Source organism: Triticum aestivum, chromosome 5A, assembly GCF_018294505.1.
Source record: "Triticum aestivum cultivar Chinese Spring chromosome 5A, IWGSC CS RefSeq v2.1, whole genome shotgun sequence".
NCBI classification, from domain to species: domain Eukaryota; kingdom Viridiplantae; phylum Streptophyta; class Magnoliopsida; order Poales; family Poaceae; genus Triticum; species Triticum aestivum.
Window position 1 is genome coordinate 555051474 of NC_057806.1, and position 19157 is coordinate 555070630.

Below are 19157 nucleotides of genomic sequence, written 5' to 3' on the forward strand. Positions count from 1 at the left end.
TCTAATTATGTGCAAGAACCGATGCAACAAAATCTCCATGCTTCTACCTCATATAATTTTAGCAACATGGAACATATGTATACGAACTCCCATGCATCGGCAGCCCCGTAAATCCATATGCCGATGAACAACATGATGAGTTTCGTTAATCAAGTTGAAACACTTCACCTAGGAACTTCTGATATTATGCAACAAAGTGTTTCACATTTTTATTCATCGGCAACTAGCTTGGAATATGTTAATCAAAACATGCTGGTGGATACGGGAATTGGCCATGCTACTACTAGTTATCCGGCCAGTTACCCTCAGTCATCATATGCTACACCTCATGCTACTATTTTTTGGCACCATATGCAACTATGGGTATTCATAATTCGGCTTTGCACCTTCACGCTAATAACCGAATAAGTGAAAATTCTATAGGATCACATGTGTCGTCACCTAGTATCGTAGCATATAATTTCCCCCTGCAAAATTACAGAATTTTGGTGACATCTCGTTACCAAAAGAGTCTAAAAGTGTCGGGGGGCAGTTCTATCCAGATTGGGTCATTAAGAAAAATCTTACGTCTTTTTGGGACGAATGCAATGTTGTTCTACATGAATTAATAAAAGAGAGAAATCCTATTAATTCTGCTGCAATTCAAGCTAGATTGTGTCAAAAAGAGAAAGCATTGGGTGTAGATAGAATTATCAAAAAAGGTGGTGATTCGGATAACAAAGTTAATTCGGCTATTGAAAAGACCGAATCAAATATTACATATGCCGAATTTATTCTAGAAAAACAGGATGACAAGGTGTTGGGGAGCTATTCGAAAGAGGAACAACATATCGTTCAAGTAACGCAACCATCATGCTCTCCCAACGTGTTTGAAAATGTATGTCTAGCAAGTGATTTACCTATCTTCCGATTTGGTCGCAACTTTATTGTTGATGCTTTTATAAGAGAAATTCTCATAAGTAATTTTGAAAGACCAATGAAGAAGGGAAATTTACTTGTTAGCAATAAAAATATTATAGAACATATCGGTCAATCTATTGTACCATTTATAAAGACCAATAGTGACTTATTATTGCAGCCAAAGTTTTCCCCATTGCTTTATCAAAATTTCATATCTAATTGGGTAGCTTTCCTTGTTAAATACTTGGCTTGCACTTGGTCTCAATTGAGACATGTGTATTCTGACTATTTTCGTTTCAGAAATTTAAAGCCAAGATCAAATTCTTTTGAGAAATCCGATGCTAATATAATATCTTATCCAAATACATCGAAGATAGGGTGCAAAGCACAATGCATAGCCGAATGGGGAGATTCTAAATCTGAATCATTCATTTGCTTACCTCCAAAGCCATTCGCACACCAAGATCGGCTAGAAAACAAAACATATACCTTCGATTCAAACATGTGTGATCAAATCTTTGATTTGTTGTTGAAAAATAATTATATTAGAATTCTTGATCACCATGTCAAGCCATCTATCTGATACGTCTCCGTCGTATCTACTTTTCCAAACACTTTTGCCCTTATTTTGGACTCTAACTTGCATGATTTGAATGGAACTAATCCGGACTGACGTTGTTTTCACCAGAATTGCTATGATGCTATTTATGTGCAGAAACAAAAATTTTCAGAATGACCTGAAACTTCACGGAACACCTATTCGGAAAATATAAAATATCCTTGCAAAAGATGAAGACCAGGGGGTCCACCACCTGTCCACGAGGGTGGGGGCGCGCCCCCCTACCTCGTGGGCCCCCTGGAGCTCCTCCGACCTCAACCCCAACTCTATATATTTGGTTTCGGGGAGAAAAAAATCAAAGAGAAGGATTCATCGTGTTTTACTATACGGAGCCGCTGCCAAGCCCTAAAACCTCTCGGGAGGGCTGATCTGGAGTCCGTTCGGGGCTTCGGAGAGGAGAATCCGTCGCCATCGTCATCATCAACCATCCTTCATCACCAATTTCATGATGCTCACCGCCGTGCGTGAGTAATTCCATCGTAGGCTTGCTGGATGATGATGGGTTGGATGAGATCTATCATGTAATCGAGTTAGTTTTGTTAGGGTTTGATCCCTAGTATCCACTATGTTCTGAAATTGATGTTGCTATGACTTTGCTATGATTAATGATTATCACTAAGGCCCGAGTGCCATGATTTCAGATCTGAACCTATTATGTTTTCATCAATATATGTGAGTTCTCGATCCTATCTTGCAAGTCTATAGTCACCTATTACGTGTTATGATCCGTTAAACCCGAAGTGATAATAATCGGGATACTTACCGGTGATGACCATAGTTTGAGGAGTTCATATATTCACTATGTGCTAATGCTTTGTTCCGGTACTCTATTAAAAAGAGGCATTAATATCCCTTAGTTTCCATTAGGACCCCGCTGCCACGGGAGGGTAGGACAAAAGATGTCATGCAAATTCTTTTCCATAAGCACGTATGACTATATTCGGAATACATGCCTACATTACATTGATGAATTGAAGCTAGTTCTGTGTCACCCTAGGTTATGACTGTTACATGATGAACCGCATCCGGCATAATTCTCCATCACTGATCCATTGCCTACGAGCTTTCCATATATTGTTCTTCGCTTATTTACTTTTCCGTTGCTATTGCTATCATCATTACAAAATACAAAAAACACTACTTTTGCTACTATTATCTTTTGCTACCGTTACCACTACTATCATATTACTTTGCTACTAAACACCTTGCTGCAGATATTAAGTTTTCAGGTGTGGTTGAATTGACAACTCATCTGCTAATACTTGAGAATATTCTTTGGCTCCCCTTATGTCGAATCAATAAATTTGGGTTGAATACTCTACCCTCAAAAACTGTTGCGATCCCCTATTCTTGTGCGTTGACATGGCGCAGGAAGAAGCGTTTTTCAAGATCAGTAAGACGGAGACTTTGCTTGCTGATCGTATAAGTCCACGTTGCACTTGTGTACACGGATTTGCTGTTTGTCTTGTACAACGATAATGTATTTATTTTTTTGGTATTCTAATGTAATTACTGTGGAGTCACTCTCACTCCTGTTTTTTGGCATATTACTGGGACCTTGGAGATAAAGAACACACTCTTTAACATTCTGTAGGAATCATTTGCAATGGACAAGAGGAATCATTGTACTCAACAATCAATCTTTTTTTTTCCTGTTAGTGAGGAGCATAGCATGGACTTACTATAGCAGGTACCATTAACCTCCATACTCCATCGTTGCAATTAGTGTTCTTGTGAAGCTTAACGTAGAATATATGTTTGAGGTACAAATTTGTTGGTTCAAGTACCTTCAGAAATTTCTTAGGACTATTTGTCTTAATGTTTTCTATTGACATCCGACATTCATGTGTGCCTTTTATTGGTTGGATAACCAATTAGCTAAGGAGCAGTCTCTCTTTTTACCAGGCTCTGAACAATGCAAATAGTATTATTGGCTAACACTTATTGGAAAGGTATGTAACATACTTTAATTCTTTAGTTAAAAATACTTTAATTTTGATTTTGACATTGTGCTGACATAAACTTTAATTTTCATTTAACACTGTGCTAACATAAAAATAACTTGCTTAATTACTATGACCTATGTTGTTGGATTCAAATGTGTATTTTTCACATTGATAACTTCATAGTTGAACAACTTGATATGGCTGGTGCAACCAAAAGGAATCCATCGATCTCTGTTCGCCATCAAACACATACAGGTACTCTCCTCTCATTTGTCCCGATTTAATCTCCACTATGCCTTGTTGTCTGCCTTCATAATATTATTGGACAAAATCTCTCATGCACTACTGCTCTGAACTAGAATTTGCTCTGATGCTTCATGATTTGAATCTGATTTAGACTGAAGATATTTAAAATCAGATCATCCGCCCTCATGTATCAGATCATCCGCCCTCATATATGCTTAAACAAATTTAGCATATAGAAAAATCAGAGATCCTGGTCGTAACCTGATTTTTCGTGGCTTAGGTCTTGTTGCTTTTTTGTAGAGATACTCCTTGGATTAGGGAATGGTGCTTTCAATTATTATTTATTTCAGTACTACACTGCATCACTATCTGGGTAGAAAAAGTTGTGGATGTGTTTGAACAAGATTGTGGCAGCTGTTCCTGACCTTATGATGTGCTCTGTGCTCTTCCTTTGAAACAAAAACTTATATATTCATCCTTATCACTCATTTTTTGGTGTGGCATAAAGAACAAAAATTCCTTCTCCTGATCGGCTAGCCCCAAAACTCAACACCCTGCAACGTACAGTGGGACTAAATGCTTTGATCTCCCATATGTGATAATTTTTAGTATGAACTATGCTTAGCATGATTAGATGGATAATAGAAGAAATACAGACAGTGGCATGTTTTTGTAGAAGGTTATAGCCTGTGCAGCCGCACGGGTTGATGACTAGTACAAGAGTAATCACAATCATTTCATCGACCTTCTACCTCCGTAAGTGTAAAACTGTTCACAGAGTTCTGAATATCAACTTCGATTTTCTCTATTTCTGCACTCCTACGTGCAAAGTAGGCAGGGCGATTTGGAGATGGAAGTGTGGTGCTTCCATTCTTCAAGACAAAGACGACCATTGACATGAGTGGCCTATCATCCGGGTTTTTTGGACACACATGAGCCCCACATGGACACAAAGCAGAACTTCTTCTGATGAACAAGTATCCATGATAGATGAATCTGCAAGTTCTTCTGCATTTCCTTCCTTCCACATATTCCATGACTGAGCCAATAAAAACATGAAATGAAAGCTCTTTTCATTTAATTGTCAAAACCAAAAATCCACCTAAACTTGATATCCTTATAAATAGAAACTCAGGAGAAATATTTTGTGTACTCACATATATACCAAGGCTAGGAAAACTCATGGTTTGAGTACAGAAGTTTCTCCTTAAACCAGGTATGACCTCTAGTAGTAGCACGCTGAAGCTGTAGACGTCAGACTTAGTAGAGAAGACACCTTCCATTGCATACTCAGGGGCCATGTAGCCACTAGGCCATGTCATTTACAAAGCGTTAGCAAATAGAGTTGAATGTTGTCACGGTTAAAATCAGCTATTGATTCATGAGTTACTCGCTATGTTCCGACAACGCGTTGGGCATTTGCATTTTGCTGGTTTTCAGCAAAGATTCTCGCCATGCCGAAATCTGCTATCTTGGGTTTCATATCTGCGTCTAACAAAACATTTGCGGCTTTGAGATCCCTGTGGATTATGGTCAACCTTGAGTCCTCATGAAGATAGAAAAGTCCCCTTGCAATCCCTTTGATTATACTAAATCGTGTTGGCCAATCCAACAACAATTTTCTTGAGTGGTCTGTAAAAATAAAAATGTAAGCAAAATTGATTTTGCAAAAAAAAACTGTGATTTATAAGAATATGTACCAAAAAGGGTAGCATCCAAGCTCTTGTTAGGCAGATACTCATATATAAGAAGCTTTTCGTCTCCATCACTACAACATCCAAGAAGTCGAACCAAATTTCTATGTTGCAATTTTGCAATTAGAATTACTTCATTCCTGCATTCTACCGTGCCTTGTTGAGATTCTCTACTTAGCCTCTTGACAGCAACTTCTTGACCACCTAACGTTCCCTATAGAAATACAATGTAAATCTCAGATTTGAGTTTGGGAAATGAACAAATCAATTATCCTGAAGTAGAAGGAATAGCAAGAAAACGTATAAGTTACCTTGTAAACTTTTCCGAAGCCTCCTTGCCCAATCATGCATGTTTCGGAGAAAATGTTGGTTGCAAGGAAAATTTCTTCTAATTTTACAAAAGGAAATTCTTGATCACACGGAGGGTTTTCATCAGAGATATGCATGACATCCGTTCTTATATTCTTGTGCTTTCTCCATTTTATATTCTTGCCTGCTCCCACATTGTTATAGTCATTTCCTCTCTAACAAGTATATATAACAGAAATAAGAAAGAAAAGGTTATAGTGACCCCCTGGAAACTTTTGCACATCTGTCACCACGGCAAAGGTAAAATGGCGATGGCAGACCATATAATATGGGAATCACTTGACATAAAAATGAGATCCATGTGTTTGAAAAAACACCATGGAGGACCCCTTGCCCACTCCACAGCACCATGGGCAGTTGCTCTGTTTTTTCAAAACACTTGGACACCGAGTATTTGTAGAACTGTGATTCACTGAGGATGGGAAGTTCAAACCACTATGATCGATGTGCCTCATCCTAAGTTGGGTTCTCTATCTAGTAGATTGCCTATTATTGTTACATCACTCCCCACAGTGATTATACCGTGCACGGAACCACCTAGCCCCATACGGTAGTAGACGAACGCCAAATTTACATGGTAAAATGGACATCCTCACAAGATGGTAAAGTATGGATTTTTCCTAAGAAGATCAACAAAACATACCTTTGAATTTTAACCATAGAAGGAATATGCATATGAGCACCAGAACACTGCCTCCTAAAATTGGCAACACAATCCTCACCGGAACCGGATTGCTCTTTGTCCTTTTACCTTCTTTAGTGCACATACAATGAAAGAACAAATGACTGATGAAACTACATATATACGGAGTATTAGCTAATATGAAACCAGTATTAGTAGAAAGAAGGGTGAATTGAGCTTCAGTACCAGCTGTTGTATCCATGCCTGCAAGTCGAAGATAGAGTGTGTCGTTGCCGAATTCTGCGCCTACCTTTCCCGTGTCAATCAACTCCCCGACCCACACCAAGCACCTCGAAACGACGTATCTCCTGGAACTGCCGCTGCTCAGATTGGCATAAGCATATCCCACACATGAACAATTGAGGGTGCACTCCACCGCGCACTCCTCAAGCGTGCTCCTATCCCCGCCGACGAGCACGAACCTATCCGGCGACTTCATCCCTGGCAAGGCCAAGAATCCATTGTCGCAGCCGCGTAGCGCCTCCTTCCGTCGACACCCTGCTGAGAACCTGGCAGCAGCCCACTCGTCTTTGTGCGCCGGCTCAAAGCCATCGAGGCACTCAGAGCAACTCCAATGGGGCGACCCATTTCATCCGCCCGCGTCCGTTTGGGTTGACGCGGACAAAAGTGGCAGCCCAACGCGCCGACCTAAACTCAAATCGTGTCCGTCCGGCGTCCGCGCCGACCCATTTCCGGCCCAAAATTGCGCCTGGAATGCGTCGGCACGGACGCGAAACGGACGCGCCGCGCGTCTTCTCGCCGTCCGCCGCGTCCCCACCTGGCGGCCACCCAACCGCCACCGGTCGTCTTATTTATGACGACCACCGACAGCGGGCCCACGCGTCAGCCAATGTGCGCGTCCTTTTTTAACCACGCGTGCGGCGGGGTCGGCCTCATCCACTTCTCCCGTCCACATCTGGCCCCCACCACTTTCTTTGCTTCCTCGCCGGCGACCGCAAACCCTAGCGCGTGCCATGGGCCTCTTCGGCAAAAGCAATGGCAAGGGGAAGGGCACCCCCGACGCCTCGTCATCCCGTGCTCCCCCTCCCCCTCCCCCTCCACCGCCGGCGCGTTTCCGCCCTGGACGCCGACGCCTGCACATCCCGGTGCACCAAGCGCGGTGGCACTGGGAGTACAGGCAGCCCCTCCCCTACCCCGACGTGATGCTGCCGCACCATTGGCATTTGGATCCAAACCGGATCCCGGTGCCGGCGGTTCCGCGGACCCAGCGGGCGCACGACGACGAGGTGCGCCGGTGTCGCGCGCTGCTCACACCGGAGCAGCGTCGATTGCCCGAGTACGCCGCCGACTCTCCTAACTGGGAGGCTTGGTTCGCCCTCGAACACGAGGAGCAACGACGCTCGGGTGTCGACGCCGTCCCGCCGCCGTTCCCACTGCCGCCCTCGCAGGTAGAGCCGGAGGACATGGAGGCGGAGGCGGAGTACCAAGCCGCCCTCGAAGAGGCCCTGCAACATGCGCTGGAGGCTAGCCGCATCGAGGAGGACGCGCACTGGGATGGGCTGGAGCAAGCCCTTGCCCTGTCGGCGGCGGGGGACTCCGTCCACACCCCGCTCTTCGTGTTGCCGCCTCCGCCGTCGCCGCCCGTACAACCCAAGCCGGAGCCGGAGCCGGAGCCGGAGCGTAAGCGCTCCTCACCTCCACCCACTTGGCCGGAGGAGGCCTACTCGTGGACGGGCCAGTACCACGAGTGGGTGAGCGCGCCTCCCGTTTACTTCGCCGCGACGCCGGAGGAAGAGGCGGCCCACCTCGAGCGATGGAAGGAGCACTGGCTCCGCCAGGAGCAGGGCGACGGCGAGGAGCAGATACGCTACGAGGCCATGCTCCAACACGACGCGGAGGCGCTCCGGCTCGAGGAGGAGGAGGAGGAGGAGCGCGCGCGGCATGCCGCAATGCCGCCGCCCCAGCAGACGCCGGAGGAGGCTGCCCTGGCAGCGTACCAGGCGGCGTTCGGGTGGGCTGGCCCTGCTCCGGTCTTCATCGACCTCACCGACGACGGCGACATCGAGGGCAAGGGCAAGGGCAAGGCCGACGACGTCTAGGGCAGCATGCGGGGCGGCAGCAGGCGGGCGCAGACTTTTTTTAATGTTTTTATTTAATGTTTATTAGATGTAGGTGGACTTTGGCCGGCGTTTGACCGGCCACTTTTATGTTTAATTATGTTTATTTCATGTAACTTGTTTTTTTCAAGTCGTCACATTTAGGTCGGCCTTCCCGTTGGACGATCAAGCTGACCCATTTTAAAATGCGGACGCCGGCGTCCGCCTGACCGATCTAAACGGACAAAAAGCAAACAAAGCACGCGTCCGTTTGGGTCGCCCCGTTGAAGTTGCTCTTATAAGTCGGGTCAGGCGCCGCTCTCTCATCACAGTAGCCATAGGGACCGCAAAAGCCATAGCGGTTGCATACAGGAGACGGCCACTCACCGAGGACGTCCCAGGCTGACGACTTGCTGCTCCAGCTTTGGAGCTGGTACTCGCCGGAGTATGTTAGCACATACCTAGTAGGCGGGGCGCCGTCGGACAGACTATAGGTGAGGTAGACCCTGTGTTTTGATTTTCGGCCAAAAAAAGTGGATTTCGGCCGAATTTCGGCCATCTCAGCCTAGGCGAAAAGTATATTTAGGCCGAAATTGCTTAAATTTGGCAAAATTTGGTTAAATTTAAGTTAAATTGCAGTCAAAATTTGGTCAAATTTCAGCTGAAATTTTTGAAAATGGCCGAAATTCGGCCATCTCGGCCTAGGGCGAAAAAAAGCTCAAACCGAAAATCAAAACACAGGGTAGACCTCGTCATCGTTGTTGATGACAGCCAGATAGAGGATGATAGCAGTGGTGTTCAGGGCCTCCACCTGCTGGTACCTGCGCTGGCTCGTCACCAGATACCCTGTCCATGGCGGGGTGCGGGCCACCGGGCGCTCCCCGTCCCAGAGGAAAATCTGGAGCAGTGTGTCTAGATCCCCGCCATAGGAGAAGCGCCCTGGCGAGGGGTCGGTGGGACCCGTCCAGGACACTAGACGCTCGTCGTGGACACGTGTCCTGTACCTGAACCGGATCTTCATACCAGAAAGAAGTGTGTCGGTCATGTGGTCGAAGCTTTGCCACAGCATGGTGCCGTTGGAAGAACCGCCGCCGGGGGTGGCGAGCCTGGGTCGGTAGCCACATTGGTCGTCGTCCAGAGGACACGGCTGCCACGATCACCATCGGACAGAACAAGATTGGAAGTGTTGGTGAGGGAAAGCATTGGTGAAGAGGAAGTGATGTTCCTTTTTGAGACTGGAGTTTCCCGGTTGGCGACCCACACGACGGTGAGCTCAGGTATGTCGTTGTACCATATGCCGACGTACAGCTTGGCCATAGCAGTGGAGTTGGAGGGGTCAAAGAAGCCCAAGGCGAAGGAACCATCGTCCGAGATGATGGTTGCGCCAGGCGAGAGCGGCTTGCCGGGGACAAGCCGGTCATCACACGCGCACAACGGCAGGAAGCTCAGAAGGATCAGCGCTCCGGCGCCGATGCGGCAGGTGAAAGCAGCTGGCCAACCCATAGGTGATGGTCGGTGCTAAGCTTCTGACAGATGCTTATAATTGGGAGCACTTGCATCAAGCCTCGGTGGTTTACATTAAAAAAATGCTTTGACGAATGAGACCTACTCGTTTTCGGAATAATGGCAAATTGCTTCAGAGCAGTTGAGACTTGAGACAACTTGAGAGTGTATCGGGAGTTGACATTTTGGTTGTCCGCGTCGGAGTTGGGATGCCACAGTCAGTGCTGACTAGTGACTTAAACATTAAGCTATACATGAAGTAGTTAGTCAGACCAGACCAGGTACAAATGTAGGAGTTAAGGGTAACGTGTGCTACCGTTGTAAATGCCACTATGCGTAGTTTGGTGTTTATCTACCTCATGACCTCATCTTGTCACAGCTTAATTACAGGGTTAACAGCAAAGCAACATGATCATGATCACAAGTTCAGAACAGCTGGGATGCAGGGTCTTCATTCAGAGATGCTTTTTTTTTACGGTTAACGGCAGGAGCTCTGCTTTTCATTATAGGCGAGGGAAAACTGTACAGACTGAAATCAGTCAGAACAAAGGATAGAGAAAAAAGAAAAGAGAGGAAAAAACTACTCCCCGCAAAAAGCCTGGCCAATAGTCAGGAGGTCATCTCTAATCAAGCTAACTAAGCCGGAGAGAGCCAGGGTCGTACTTTCAAAAATCCTGCGATTGCGTTCTTTCCAGATGTGCCAGGCAACCAAAACTGGCAGGACAGACTTGTGGATGGCATGTTTCTTGGAGAGAAAACATGAGGTCTTCTTCTACCATCCAAGGGCAGTTGTGGTCGTGCGAGCAGCAGCCGCTGTCCCTGGGTGGGAAGAGCTGAAGGCGAACCATACTTGCTTGCTGAATGGGCACTCGAGCAGAAGATGTGTCAATGTTTCCATGGATTGATCACAGAGTGCACAAGTTGCATTGTGCGGCCATCCACGCGAACAGAGTCTGTCCGCGGTCCACAGCCGATTTTGGACGAGCAACCACATGAAGAATTGAACCTTTCCATCCGTTTTAAGCTTCCAGACTTTGTGCAAACTTGGGTTGTGGATGTGAGCGATGAAGTGTGTGTCATAGGCAGAGGCCGCGGTGTAATTGTTAGAGGATGTAAGCGTCCAGCGGATAGAATCGGCATGTTCAGAGATGCTTTTACTCTAGCCTGTATCATATTCAGAGTTTTGTTTTAGACAAGTATCATATTCAGAGATGTGTGCAAGTACTATAGTCACGGCCCACAGGCAGGCACTAGCATAACTGTGACTGATGAATTTCTGTGGAGAGTTGAAAAAGGCTGCAGAAATATAACTTTTTTCCAACTGCAAACCCTTAGCAAAAGTAGATGAAAAATTAAGACGACTTCTGCTATCTGGAAAAAAAAAGCCAGAAATGTTAGCAGGAGGAAGCTCATCCAATTGACAAGAGGGTTGCTGTCCTTTGTTTTTTCAAGTAGTACGTATATCCTAACATATAGTCCTCTGTATCAAAAGGGAGTATAAAAAAAGTCTTACATTTTGATATAGAGGGAGTAGTTTTTTTGTAACTGAGACTATATGTTATGCAAATGAAAAATTGAATGGAGAACATACGAAAAGATAGTAATGACTACTAAGCAACACATGATACATCCCTGTTTTCCTTTTTTGGAAAATGACATCGCTAACTATTGAGCCATACATTTAACGATAGTGTTCGATTTATCTAATGTATTGTTTCCTTGGAGAGCATTTCAATACAGCTAAAACAAAAGATTTATTTCATCGTCCCTCTATCTCAGTAAGAGTAAAGCTGTTCACGGATGTCGGAATGTCAGTTCTGATCTGATTTGTTGCAGCACTTTGTCTCGCAAAGTAGGCCGGGAGATTGGGGGATGTAAGTGGGGTGCTCCCCGTCCCGTTCTCTAGGACAAACACAACAGATGACATGAGCGGCCTATCATCGGGGTTCTCCTGAACACACAAGAGTGCTACATGGATGCAAAGCAGAATTTCATCTGGTGAAGTATCTAAGATAGATGAGTCCGTCAGCTCATTGGTCCTATCTTCCTTCCACATATTCCATGACTGAAACAACCAAAACATCATATCAGTACTATTTTCCAATATCCAACAAAAAATGCTTCCACTTTTCGTAACGAAATTTGACAAAATTCATGTGTACTCACATATACTGTGAGGCTAGGGAATCCCATGGTTTCACTAATGGAGTTTCTCCTTATACCAGTTACAACCTCCAGTAGTAACACGCCAAAACTGTAGACGTCAGACTTGGTAGAGAAGACACCCTCCATTGCATACTCAGGAGCCATGTAACCACTGTTTGATCATTTTAATTACAAGAGGTGTCTAATGGGAGTTAAATTTACTGAAAAAACAATATGGGTTTTTTAAATGGATACTCACTATGTTCCAACAAGGTGTTGGGTATTCGCATTTTCCAAGTTATCGCCAAAGATCCTCGCCATACCAAAATCCGCTATCTTGGGTTTAAAATCTGCATCTAACAAAACATTTGCAGCTTTGAGGTCTCTATGAATTATGGTGAACCTTGAGTCTTCATGAAGATATCGAAGTCCCTTTGCAATCCCTTTGATTATACGAAACCGTGTCAACCAATCCAACAGCAATTTTCTCGAGTCATCTAAAACAGAAACAAATGTAAGAAACAAATTCAAGTTGTCATAAAAATCATGGTTTGTTATTAGAATACACACCAAAAAGGGTAGCATCTAAGCTCTTATTTGGCAGATACTCGTATATCAGGAGCTTTTCATCTCCCTCACTGCAGCATCCAAGAAGTCGAACCAAGTTTCTGTGTTGCAATTTGGCAATTAGAATTACTTCATTCCTAAATTCTTTTGTTCCTTGTTGAGAATCTCTACTTAGCCTCTTGATTGCAACTTCTTGACCACCTAACATTCCCTACAGGAATATAGTGAAAATCTTATACTTGACTTTGTAGTATGAAAAAATTAGCTCTCTTCATTAGAATTAATCCTAGGAAAGAACATATTTAATGAGTTACCTTGTATACTTTACCAAAGCCTCCCCGTCCAATCATGCATGTTTCAGAGAAATTGTGGGTTGCAAAGGCAATTTCTTCTAATCTTACAAATGGAAATTCTTGATCATGGGGAGAGTTTTCTTCTTCAAATTCATCAGAGATACTCATACCCTCCAGCCTTATATTCTTTTGCATTGTCCCTTTCTTGTTCTTGCCTGCTCCCATAATGTTAAAAGTGACTACATCTCTAATGAGAACATCACAAAAATAAGAAATAATAAAGTTATATTTGACCCCTACCACTATTGATGTTTGTATATTATTCCCTAATTTATGAACTCATGGAACTAGAGGAAATAACCCACGAGGCACATCTACCACCCAGCCACCCACTCCCCTAGAAAAACACAGACACAACCCTCAGTCCATAGATGTTGCTCTGTTTCTCAGCCCCACGATAACCAGTATCTCAGTTATTACGATTGCATGAATATGAAGCGGCACAAAGCGAATGTGGTTTGTCTAACATGTGGAATCCACATTATCCATCACTACACCACCACAAATAGTAGCTAAATCATGCTATAAACCATCTACAAAATTATTTGATCTAGTTTCCATTCATGTGTTAGAGGATTTTGTAATCTAAGGGTATATTGCGGTAGTAGACGATGTAGTCCAAGTTTAGGCGGTGACACATACTCTCTCAAAAAGCGGCCAATATAACCTTCTACTAAACAGAGTTAACTAAACGTACCTTTGAATTTTAACCATGCAAGGGAGATGCATATGAGTACTAGAACACCAGAGCCTACAACTGGAAGCACAATCCTCACTGCATTGCTCTTTATTCTTTTACCTGTGCAACAAATTCATATACAAGAAAAAATGGTTTTATTATTTCTCAGTTGAATGAGAAATAACCCTTTCTAAGTCATGGCGAACAACCATCAAACTTTAGCATGATATTTGTGCAACTACCAGAGGGATGAAAAAATCTTGATCCAGTGGCTGTTGTATTGACCAAGAAATAACTATTTCTAGTGACTAAGTGATGGTCCCAAATGAGTGATAGAACTAGAAACATGTTATTGAAAACAAAACAACTGGTAGAAAGAGGGATAAATGACAAAACCAATATGATAAAGAGGGAGAAACTGAGATCTAGTACCTTTGGTTGCAGCCATGCCTGCACGTCGAAGATAGAGTGTCTCGCCGGTTCGCTCCCCAACCTTTCCCGTATCTATTAACTCTCCAGACCACACCAAGCACCTCGGCACGTGTCCTCCGAACCTGCTGCTGCTCAGGTTGGCGAACGCATATGCCACACAGGAGCAATTGCGGCTACACTCCGCCGCACAGTCCTCATACTTACTCCTCCCTCGAGCAATAAACAAAGACCCATCAGGCGACTTCATCCCCGGCAAGGCCACGAAGCCGTCACTGCACCCTTGCAGTGCCTCCTTCCGTCGGCACCCGGCCGAGTATCTGCCGCTAGTCCACTCCTCCATGCTACTCGGCTCAAAGCCATCGAGGCACCTGCATGTTGGCACGGTGGGTGCCTCGGCCGTCTCGTCACAGTAGCCATACGGGCCGCAGTAACTGTAATGGTTGCATTCAGCGGATGGAAACTTCCAGAGGACAACCCATGTTGATGACTTACTGCTCCAGCTTTGGATCTGAAACTCACCATAGTAGGTTAGCACCATCCTGGTGCGTGGGGCGCCGTCGGAGAGGCTATAAGTGACGTATGCCTCATTGTCATTGTTGACATAGGCCAGGTAGATGATAAGATCACTGCTATTTGTGGCCCCAAGTAGTTGTTGCCGTAGGCTCATCACTAGATACCCTGTCCAGGGGGCAGCACGAGATACCGGGTGCTCGCCGTCCCACAAGAATGTCTGGAACGACCTGTTCGTGTCGCTGCCATAGGAGAAGCGCCCCCACGAGGGGTCGCTGGGGCCTCTCCATGATAGCAGGCGCTTGGTGGTGGTACGCGTCCTGTAGTTTATGCCGATCTTCATGCTGGGAAGGAACGTGTCTGTGCGTTGGTCGAAGCTCTGCCACAGGATGGTGCCGTTTGACGATCGGATGACGAAGTTACCGGTGTTTAGAAGCACCGCCGTCGGGGTAGACGAGACCAGACCATTGGTCAGGTTGGCTGTTGTCCAAACGACACGGCTTCCGCCACCACCATCAGAGAGAACCAGATTAGAGCTATTGGTGAGGGAGAGCTTCGGTGTTGAGGAAGTTGTGTTGGTGGCCGGGGTATTTTGGTTGGCGACCCACACAACGGTGAGCTCGGGGATGTTGTTGTACCATACGCCTAGGTACAAGCTGGCCGGAGAAGAATTGGAAGGGTTGAAGAAGCCCAAGGCGAATCCACCATCATCGGAGACGATGGTGTTACCAGGGGACAGCGCCCTGCCGGGGACAAGCCGGTCTTGGGAAGCGCTCAACGGCAGGAAGAGGAGAAGGATCATGACCGTGGTACAGCTGGTGAGAGACGACCAATCCATCGACTGATCAGGCCTAGATCTTAGTACTAGTTATGGTCCAACTAACTAGTTACGATAACTGGGAGCAATTAAGTACTTCCCACAAAACAAAACAAAAACTAGGAGTAAGTACATAATTATACCAGTCCTTGGTCCAGAAGCAAGCGATGCTTTGACGAACGCAGGTGATTGTATAATGCAATGTTCTTGAAATTCTAGCAGCTGAGACTTCACAAATCAGCTGTCAGCGTCGGAGTTGGGATGCCACCGTCATTGCTTACTTGTCAGACTTAGGACTGAAATATTAAGCTATATAGACGGATAGCTTTTGTATATCAACACTTTATTCTGGTCGGACTGCTTCTTGTGCAAATGCAGCAGTGACTGTATGTATATACAAAGTGATCTTCGCGATATTTTTACTAAGGCGAAGTGTCAGCCTTACTCTGTCAAGCGCCTAATTGTATAGCAATCTCCTTTTAAAAATCCTTGCAAGTTCACCCCCTTTTTTTGAAGACAAGATCAACTGTCAATCTGTTTGTCAATCAGACATTGTGTCCATTTGTTGACATGTGAATCCATCTTGTCCACTACTAGAACAGCGTTAATTTCTTGACAAATTGCTGACAGGATCCAGCACTCACGTCAGGTTGATAATGAAAGCGGATGACTGGAAAATGCAAAGCTTGAATTCTGGTTCGACTTGAGAGAGTCTTGGAGTTGACATTTGAGCTGTCCACATACGGTACTTAAAAGCTTAAAATGGCAATGTCGCTGGTGGAACCACAACACATGGCATGGATCCAAACAGTGTCTTTTGAAACAAGATTTAGTAATTATTTTCTTTTCAAACCATGGACGAGAACAGCATGTGATCAATACGGAGAAATTGGACGCACTTCGTGGGCCGCGATATTATTTTGAACTGTACTTGAAAGAACGGAGTCTATCTGCCAACCTCGTACATATCACTCAAAAATTGGATTCCCACATGTAACATGCATGTATGAGGCTCATTTTGCAAGTACCAAAATGGGACCTCATTTTCCTTTGTGGCTCGAAGGACAGAAGGATATTAGTGAAGTTGACATTACAGATGCAGGCATAGTTGATCTTCTCCCTGATTGGTTTTGGACTGTATTCTCCAATGCTAGATGTATAAATATCTCTTGTAATCAAATAAGGGGCCGGCTACCAGCAACACTGTTATTTATGACTTCTGAACAAATGCTTGAACTCAACTTAAATGGCTTTACAGGTTTGCTGCTACTGCTACCAGAATCGTTGGTGTTCTTAGATATTCCAGGAATTCTCTAGCAGGACCACTTCCCCAAGACTTTGGGACTCCAATGCTGAGAGAGCTTGTATTCTTCGCAAATCATATTAATGTAACAATTCCAGTATATATATGTCAGCTGCAGTATATGAGAGTGTCGGATCTTCCAGAGTGTCGGCCAACTTCCCAGATCTTTCAGAAAATCATATCAATGGAAGCAGGCTGTTGTCGGCTCTGATCTTGCACGACAACAACCTTTCTGGCAAATTCCCTGAATTCTTGCAATACAATCCGATTTTCATGTCACTTCGAAGAAACTGCCATCCCTTCAAACTAAAAATGCCATCAAAATCGTTCGCAAATGCCACCTCTTTCTGGCGACCGTTCGCCAACTAAGGGGGTCCACATTTTAATCGCCTTGCAATGAAAAATAAAAAAATCAATCACCAATCACTGCATACGTGCATAATAATTGCACATATATAATTTGACTTTCTTTGTTTTGAAAAAAGTGAATGGAAATCTTATCAACAAAGCTAGATACTATATATATAATAGATAGTGTGATGTGTATAGTGGTATATCTTTTGCTAATAAAGCTAACCAGAAGAATACTAGCGCTAACTATATAGCTAACGACCACCGGGGAAAGTCACCATCTGATCCCCCTCCTCTCCTCTCGCGCGACCGCGTCGTCCCCGCGGGCGACAGGCCGCGCTCCGGCGCCCCCCCTCCTCTAGAGCCCCCCCTTCCCTCCCTCCCTCCCTCCCCGCCGCCGTCGCCGGCACCCGCGGCCAGGCCTGGCCCCTGGGTTGCTGGCGGCGGCGGCCTCCTGCCCTTCCCCTCTCGGTGCTCCCCGGCGCGGGGCGGTGTGCGCCGGGGGGTGCTCTTCGGCGGCGGCGGTCCGACGTGGCGGCGGAGATCCTGGCGCGGCGTGGGTGGACGACTGGGCGACGGCGTCGCCGTTGGCGGCGGGGCGGCGCGGCGGCGCGGCCTGAACCAGCCCGCTCGGCCCAGATCTGGGCCCTTCGGGCCCCCATCTGGGTTTGGGCGGGCCGGCGGCGGGACGGGCCGGCGGCGTGGCCTCCAGGAGGCAGGAGAGCGGCGTTGACGGCTGGGAGCGGGTGGCGCAGGTGCCGGCTTGCTGCAACATGGCCGGCGGGGCTTTGCGGGTCCGTTGTGGACCTGGTCGGGCCAGGGGTGGCCCGGTGTGCCCTGCTGCCACGTCCGGTCGGCGACCACGACGTCGCCGGGGGCTCGGGCCTCCCGCACGTCGGCGGGGGAGGTGGTTCCCTCCCGCTTGGCTTCGGTGTGGTTCCTCCCGTCGCTTGGCGCTTCTTTCCGGCCTCCTTGGCCTCGTGGTGGTGTTCGCAGCGGGGCGGCGTGGATGTGTCCAAGACCGTGGTGGCGCGTGCTTGCGGGTGGCTTGATGGTTGGATGGCCCCGGTTCGAGTGGGTAGCGGTGCTTGGGGATGTGGGAGAAATCTTTGCCGGTTCTTCCGGCTCCGACGCAGTGACACCTGAGGGTGCCATCATTCCTTCTTGAAGGGCGTCGGCGCTACCCATCACCCGCTCCCCTCCGTATGCCGGGGGAAACCCTAGGACTCGTCCGGGCAGCAGCGTCGTTGGCGTCGCATTCCTTCTTGAAGGTGCTGCTTGGTATGCGGCGGGCCGGTGCCATGGCGTGTGGTGGGACGAAGGTGGAGGGCGCAGCGGTGGCGGATCATTTGTGCTTGCCGAGCTGCCGTTGTTGGCTTTTATTTCTTCTTTTTCCCTTTTGGGCTTGTTGTGCCGTTCGCCCCGGCAGTTACTCTGTGATCGTGTGTCTGGTGCTTTATAATATAAAGCGGAGGAAAACCCTTTTTCGGTAACTATATAGCTAACCAAACTATAGATACTATATGTCGATTGTATGTTGACATGGACCGTTCGTCTTTCTTCTTCTTTCAGATCGAATAGCTAACGGCCTCACTAGATATTTCTCCATGATCGCTTTATTGCCTTTTGAGTTGGATGCAACTTCGACTTAACCGTGCGCTCTATATACTTTGCTGCCAGCTACCGTATAGGCGAAGTATCATGTGATGTGAAAATGGACAACCAGTGAAAATCTGGAAATTCCATCAGGGGCCATTAGATTGAGAACAAACGACACGGATTGGAGGTGGGATTGTAGCCATCCACTTAAACCCATATTAGCAGATAACCCCCTTCTTTTACCCACTATCATTAGGTCCTTCAACCACGATCAAGATCTTCTTGCCGTGATGGAGATTTGCCCTACAGCGGCCACGAAGCACCCTACGCCGGCCCTAAACCATCTCCCTACACCGGCCATCACTAGTAAAAAAGGGGGGCAAAG

At 46.3% G+C, this 19157-nt stretch overlaps 1 pseudogene; it reads right to left on the reverse strand.

The window, feature by feature from the left end:
- Positions 1 to 5104: 5104 nt before the first annotated feature.
- On the reverse strand, positions 5105 to 15540 carry LOC123101548 (G-type lectin S-receptor-like serine/threonine-protein kinase At1g11300; annotated as a pseudogene).
- Between the last annotated feature and the right edge of the window lie 3617 nt (positions 15541 to 19157).